Consider the following 7,500-nt stretch of genomic DNA (forward strand, 5'->3'; position numbering starts at 1 on the left):
CTCTCTCACTCACTCTCTCTCTCTCCCTGATCTTCTCTCTACCCTTTCACTCACTGTATCCCCACTCCAGTATTTATTTATTTATCTGTATATCTAACCCTGTATCTCTCTTTGTCTATTCCCATGTCCTTTATTCTCTGTCTTTGTCTCTGCTCCCTCCTTGTCTTTTTTTTCCTTTTGTCATCTCCCGCTTCCTCCTCTACAGTATGTCTTGTGTGTCTTTTTTTCGTCCCGCCGCTCCTCTCCATGTGTGAGAGAAATGTGTTCGCCAAATGATTTATATCTCTGGTCTCGGAGAACATAAATAACCGACAAAAAGCTGGTGCAGTCAAAAGGCAGCCCCATCTGACTCTCTCTCTCTCTCTCTCTCTCTCTCTCTCTCTCTCTCTCTCTCTCTCTCTCTCTCTCTCTCTCTCTCTCTCTCTCTCTCTCTCTCCCTCGATCTCGATGATCGGATCTGGCGAGGGGGGTAGTTGTGATTGCGAGCCAGAGATAGATTCAATGACATGTTTGTGATTCGAATGAAAAGTGCACATCCACACTTTGCGTGTGTGTGTGTGTGTGTGTGTGTGTGTGTGTGTGTGTGTGCGTGCGTGCGTGCGTGCGTGCGTGCGTGTGTGTGTGTGTGTGCGTGTGTGCACGTCTATGCATGTGTGTTTTGGAGAAAAAGAGAGACAGCAAGTGAGGGAGACAGAAAGAGTGAGACAGAGAGAGAGAGAAAGAGAGTGTGTGTGTGTTTATGTGTCTCTGCTGCGCACTCATCCACTGCGATGCAGCACTTCATGTGTTGGCTTTTAATGGTGCCATTTGTATGCTGCGGGAGCCGGGTGGCAGGATCCCGCTGGGTGTCTCAATTAATTTATGCTGGAATACAGTGTTCCCTGAACATGTGCGAAAGCACAGTTTTGCAATTTGGCTTGTGTTTTCCTTGAGTGGCTGGCAGTTTCTGCAGGGGAAAGAAAGAATGTGCCGCTCAGAAAGCCTGTGACTAAACCATTTGTCAGGTGAGGGTATTTAGACAAAGGACCTCCGTGCCAGTTCCGGAGCAATCATACTCTCTCTCTTACTCACTAGTGATTTAGTCGCTCACTCAGTCACTCACTCAGTCACTCACTCACTTAATCACTCACTGAATCACTTATTCAATGCCAGTGGTCAACACTCATGCACTCACTCAAAGTCTGCTCACAGTCAGTGATGCACTCATTCACTCACTCCCATTCATTCATTCATTCATTCATTCATTCATTCTTTCAGTCAGTCAGTCAGTCAGTCATTCATTCATTCATTCATTCATTCATTCATTCATTCATTCATTCATCCATCCATTCATTCTTTCAGTCAGTCAGTCAGTCAGTCAGTCAGTTAGACAGTTAATCACTCACTCACTCACTCACTCACTCACTCACTCACTCACTCACTCACTCACTCACTCACTCACTCACTTAATCACTCATTTACTCAAATTTAGTCAAACACTCAGCAACACAAGCCTCAAGTCCTCATTCACCCATTTAGCAAAATCATCCGTTCATCTTGTCTTTACACACCCCGGCAGCTCTGCTGTAATAGTTCACCCATTCATCCTATAATTCAGTGTCCAGGTCATAGGGAGTGCAGCTCTAGGCCATGATAGATCAGAGCGAGGGAGGGAGAGAGAATAGAGGCTATTAGTCTAACCCGCTGATTAATGGCAGGAGAATCGCCTCTATTCATTCCTTAATTGCAAAAACCTGATTGTGAGAAACCAGGAGCCCGAGGGATTTGGAGAAAGTGTGTTGCTCCCCTTCACTCTGCTCTGCTCTGCTCTGCTGCATGGGCCCACCCGGAGAAAACTCACAAGAATCAAACTCAGGGCCTGTACATTGTGTCCTCTTACGTAATGTAGTAATAGTTGGAAAATGTAAAAAAAAATAAAAAAAATCAAATAACGAGACCACTGGGTGAGGTAGGGGAAAGGTGGGTCACATCAAGCGATTTGCGCAGTAGCAGTTTAATTTCTCAAGCCTGTTACCAGTTATTAAAGAAATAGCCAAGTCTTTGGCGGACAGCATTATTAAACATAGGGGTAATTAAAGCAGTCTCGCCATAATTATTTACCTAAATGAACATGTAAGTATAACAAATGATGTATACCATGGAGTGTGTTTTTCCTGTCTGTTATGTTATCCTGGAACAGGGAAGGAATGACCTTGCTAAGCTGAAAAGCTCTGCTTCTGTTACCGTTCCATCAGACCACACTAATGGTAACAACAGAATGTGCAAACCGCAATTTTATTCACCAAATGAGGAAAACAATGTCAGTTCGGAAAGCAATCCCTCCTGCTGACACGGAAAGCAGGTGACACTATATTTCTGACACCTGTGGAACAAAAAGGATGGAAAGAAAATGGTATTTCAATTTGAATACAATAACCAGCTGTTATATAGAGGTAGTGGCTCCTTGACTGGAGTTAAACATTCGGTTAAGCATTTTTGAAGAAAGCAGAGCCTGCAGACAGATTTTTTTGACAACCTGAATGCTAGACTTAATATTGCATCGGGCTTACACATTTAAAACTTGAAAATACCATGCTGTCTATTTGTTAACATTTAAAATCCCACAGTAGTCAAATAAAGACAATAGAAAAATGCAGGGGAAAATAACAAGAAAGAAAACATATTAAGGTATGAATGCCTGATTCTTTGGAGAGAGCTACATTTACAGAAGATAAGCAGATAATACAAAAAGCAAGAGACACTTTAACTGGGTGAATCTGTCAAGTCAGGTCAAATCAAGTGTACTTTATTGTCAAACATCTATGTAACAGGGTGAAATTGCATTTGACCAGTCTCCAATGCAAGGCATGGTGACATAAATGCTCATGGAATCTGGCTCCTATACTGTGTCATTATGCATACATGAACAGTACCCTAAATGGTCCAGTTAAGCTGCAAAGATACAGTGCACTGTCCACTGAAGGACACAAGAGAGGCGTACAAAAACACACTGAATTAAGTATTCAGCTCTTGGTAACCCCAAATTAGCATTATATTCCTCGACAAGATTCTCTATTTTCCTTTTGTAGAGGCTGCATGATGGACATCACAGCCCTGAGGCTGAGAGGCTGTGGCTGAGTCTAAGCTTGCCTCACCAGGGCCGAGGAGAGGAGGGGAGATGGATGCCCACCGCCTCCGGGCCCAGACAATGGAGGGGCTGACCCAAGAGGGCCTATAGCTGGCAGAGCCTGAGGGTGAGTGACAGTTGGTGTAGCCTATGGGGATCTCTGGCCAAAGACCACTGGGTCTCAACTCACTCCTCCATGATATCAGATGTGTCGATGGTGGCTTGTGACCGTATCAAACATGAATGGACCACTTTAGGGTCCTTATGGAGGGGGTCGGTTAAGAGTAGCTACTGAATATTGAATGCTCTGGATTCCATTACATGAATTATGTCTTCACTTCCAAATGCTTTGGGTAGTGAAATCACCTCACAATACTGTCTTTATAACAAGCTTGTGAGTAAAATATTGTGTTTAGCTCTACTGCTTTCCTTGCAGTGTTTTAATTTTATGTTAGCATGCACTCAAAAAAATACCTTCTGTTCATTTTCAAAGGTAACATGGAAGAGCACACCAAAAATGTATCGCACAAGCATCTAACCTGGCCCTGTTTCTTCTCTCCCTCTGGCCTGCAGGTTTTATAAGACGGCCACATCGCTACGGTGGTCCACTGAGGCCTGCACAAACTTAGTTCACTCCAGAGCCACACAGTCAATCCAGCAATCCACAATTCACATCCCCTCCTTGACCTGATGATCTGGAGACTGAACCATTTAAGCCATCCTTGGCCTGGGAACCACCCGGCCCCACTCCTTCTCCTTCTCCTTCTTCTTCCTATGCCGCAGAGTGTGTACTGTACTCACTGTACTGTATCGCCAGCCAGCCCAGGTAGCTCCACCAGTGCTGCTAGCCTGCCTGGTCCTCGAGTGATGCAGAGTGTTGCGGTGCAGCTCTGCTCTAGAGTACTGTGCCGCTATGCTGCTCAGGTGCCGCTGAGATCCATGCCCTGAGCTCTTGGCCTGGTTCAGCCCAGCGGAGAGCATCAGAGTGAATCAAGCTTTAACGGGCACCAGAGGGATGGGCAAGGTGTTCGGCACTCTGCAGCACTCCCCTGCAGCCAGGCCAAAGGGCCAAGGGGAAGAGGCAGAGCAGTGGAGCTGGAGGAGAGGAGAGAGGATGGGAGGAGAGGAAAGAGAGAGAAAGGCCAGTAAAAGAGGAGAGGTGAGGAGAGGCGAGGAGAGAGGAGAGGAGAGCAGAGGAGAGGAGAGGAGAAGAGAGGAGAGGAGAGGAGTGGAGAGGAGAGGAGAGGAGAGGAGAGGAGAGGAGAGGAGAGGAGAGGAGAGCAGAGCAGAGCAGAGCAGAGCAGAGCAGAGGAGAAGAGAGGAGGAGAACAGAAGAAAGAAAAATGAAGACATGGAAGAGGGCAGAAGGAAGGAAGGAGAGAAGCCGGACAAGAGGATAGGGAGGAGAGGAGAAAGAATAGGAGAGGAGGCAGCACGGAGAGGAGACGACTGGGACAAGAGAGGAAGGCAAGGAGGATGGAAAATGGAGGAGAGAAGAAGGACAAGAGGAGACGATAGGTAGGAGAGGAAAGAAAAGGGAGGAGAAATGAAGACATGTAGGATATTATGATGGAAGAGAGGGCAGAAGAGGGACTAGAGGAGACGAGAGGATACGTAGGAGAGGAGAGGGAGGAGAGAGGAGAGGGAGGAGAGAGGAGAGGGAGGAGAGGTCCTCCAGGAAATGATGAGCAGCTAAAACAGGAAGCCAGCATTCAGGAGGGGAAATAATTGGACTAAGGGGACATGCTTTTGATCTATTTTCAGGGAAAAAAATAGATGGAGCAGGAAATTATATATGGTTATACCGTTGTGTAGTCCGTTTCTGTCCTCTAATTACAGAAACGCAGCATTTTTGTGATGTTTTATTCATTTCATGAAAACTCTTATATGATGTATAAGGACACACTTTGCATTTCAGCGCACCACATTTGTAATCTTGTTTTTTTTTTCACCGTGCAACACAAGTGCAAAATTACTTTCTGTGCAGTGCTTCCATGTCGTGTTGTGTTTGGGAGAGTAAAACACCAACCTAAACAAAAAAAAATGACATTGCAGCACTGAAATTAAAATAAATGACATTGCAGCACTGAAATTAAACTCTTGCCACGGAAAGGATGTTTTTCTCCTTTTCATTCATTTCTTTTTTTATTAAACCTGTGAGCTATTTTTGTTAGACTCATTTACTTTTCTCATTTCAGACTTTTTGGTTACTTTATTGAGGGTCCACTGCTTTGTGATGCAGAGGTATAGTGTATGGGTGCAGTGCAGTGCTATGCAAAGCCGTTCAGCAAACCCTTTACGGATTTTAGACATTAGTCCTCACAGCTATCAAATGTATAGTGTGTTAGATATTATGTGCCAATTCTTGCAGCTTCTAACTTGAAACTTCATATTAGGCATATGCCTTCAGGATTTGCCAGACAAAAAAAATAGTCATAAGCTGTCATGAGGAGGAAAAAGTAAAATTAATTAAAACACAACTTTCACTTTCACTTTCACCATTTATAGTCCTATCACTTTAGACAACCAACAAGACTGCAGCAACTGAACTGCTCAGATGTGTTATCCATAGAGATCAGTGGGTGTTAAGTGGAAGGGGAGGTCACACTTACTGCTGACCTCTGTCAGTAGAGACAGAATTCTAACGAGGGAAAAAGAGGGTGCTACACTCACATATACTTATGTAAGGTCATGTTATTGAACTCAAGGTCTTCTTGAGGAATCTAGCCAAAGAATTGAACCTGTGACCTCATAGAAATGCTAGTTTGAGAGACAGATATGCCTCTAACTGAGGGGAAAAAACAGCTATCACAGTGAATCACGTTGATGTTTTCCATTCGTATATGGACTCTGCTACAAAACAAGAGTAGCTTTATCAATATTGTTCACTATTTGGCTTAAATGGGTTTGTGACCAGGGCTGGACTGGCAATCTGGCAAACCGGGCAAAATCCCGGTGGGCCGACGCCCCTAGAGGGCCGGTGATGTCGTTTTTTTTAAATAATTGTTATTAATGTTTAAAAAAAAATGTGACCGGCGGCCCACAATTTCGTGCTGACGGCCCTCGGCCCTCCTCCAATGACATCAGCCCACACATAAAGGGGCTAGAGGGAGGGGGTGTCCCATTGGTGCATCTGAGTCGGACTTAACTATTAATTGCGGCCCCACCCCTACCCTGCATTACGCGCGCAAATTTGAGACACAAGCGATGGAGAGACTAAAACTAAAAGGTGGTGTGGAAAAGCTTGCGGAAAAGGGATAAAAAAAAAACTTGCAGCAGAGGCAAGATAATGTGTTCACGCATGTAGTGTTGTAGCAGCAGGAGAGGGACAACAACTTCTGCATGTTGGAAGTGAAGGAGCACGCTAGGAGACAGCAGGTGAAGCGGCAGTAGTAGCCTCTACGAGCCCTGACAGGTATGAGTCAAGTCAAGATCTGTTCTTTTAAATACTCCATGCCTCTCCCCAACTCTCACTTCAGCATTAAACATTAATATTAAATAGGCCATTAATTCCCACCACTGTAAGTGTGCTTGAGTGCTTTGAACCGGTCACACGACTCACGGACATTTGAGAAGACAAACATTCCATACACCAAACCACTGACGTGAATAATATTAACAATAGCCTATATAGTAGCCACCACGGCAGTGCGCCAAATCTATAGCATTAAATGGAATACCAGTGGTGTTGTTCTAAAGCATTCCATGTACAAAATGCGTTTAGAAGACTGTCAAACTACTCTCACTAAATATTCAGCGATCGTTTGCGTAAACATATTTACCACGCAGAGAAAATGTCCATATGTCGTGTAGCCGTAACGGTTGTCGCGTCTCGCGTGTGGAAAAGGTTTGCCAAACGGTTTGTTTAATTCTTGGAGCACAATCAAACCATATTCTGTAGGTAAAGACCTAGCATCTCTCTCTCTATCTCTCTCAGCTGTTATTTTATCCAGGACAATTAGAAATGATAAATGATTGAAGAATTTCTTTTGAATAAGCTTTTGATACAGTTTTATCTGTAGACTATTTTATGTAGCCTACCACTTTCAGCACTGCTCATTTTGAAACTTCAGTATGTTAATGCTTTCTTAACATATTTGACACACTAAAGCATTGTGGTGATAGGCAGTTCATGATTTTCTTTCATCATTCAAGCTATTAAAGTAGCTTCCTTATGCAATGAGAGATGCATTTTGATAAAAGGAAATGAACCCCTCGTCTAATGCACCTGTTAGAAGAAACCCTCAATTTAACATTAATCTAGGTCAATTTATGAGTAGGCTATACACTCAGGATTGTACAGGTAGCTGTTAATACCTGCTGGGCATTGCTGCCTGTCGCACCTCCTCTGGTGCCCATGGGTCAGCGAGAGAAAATAAGACTTGTGACACAAA

This window comes from Engraulis encrasicolus, chromosome 4 (assembly GCF_034702125.1).
Source record: "Engraulis encrasicolus isolate BLACKSEA-1 chromosome 4, IST_EnEncr_1.0, whole genome shotgun sequence".
Taxonomy (NCBI): domain Eukaryota; kingdom Metazoa; phylum Chordata; class Actinopteri; order Clupeiformes; family Engraulidae; genus Engraulis; species Engraulis encrasicolus.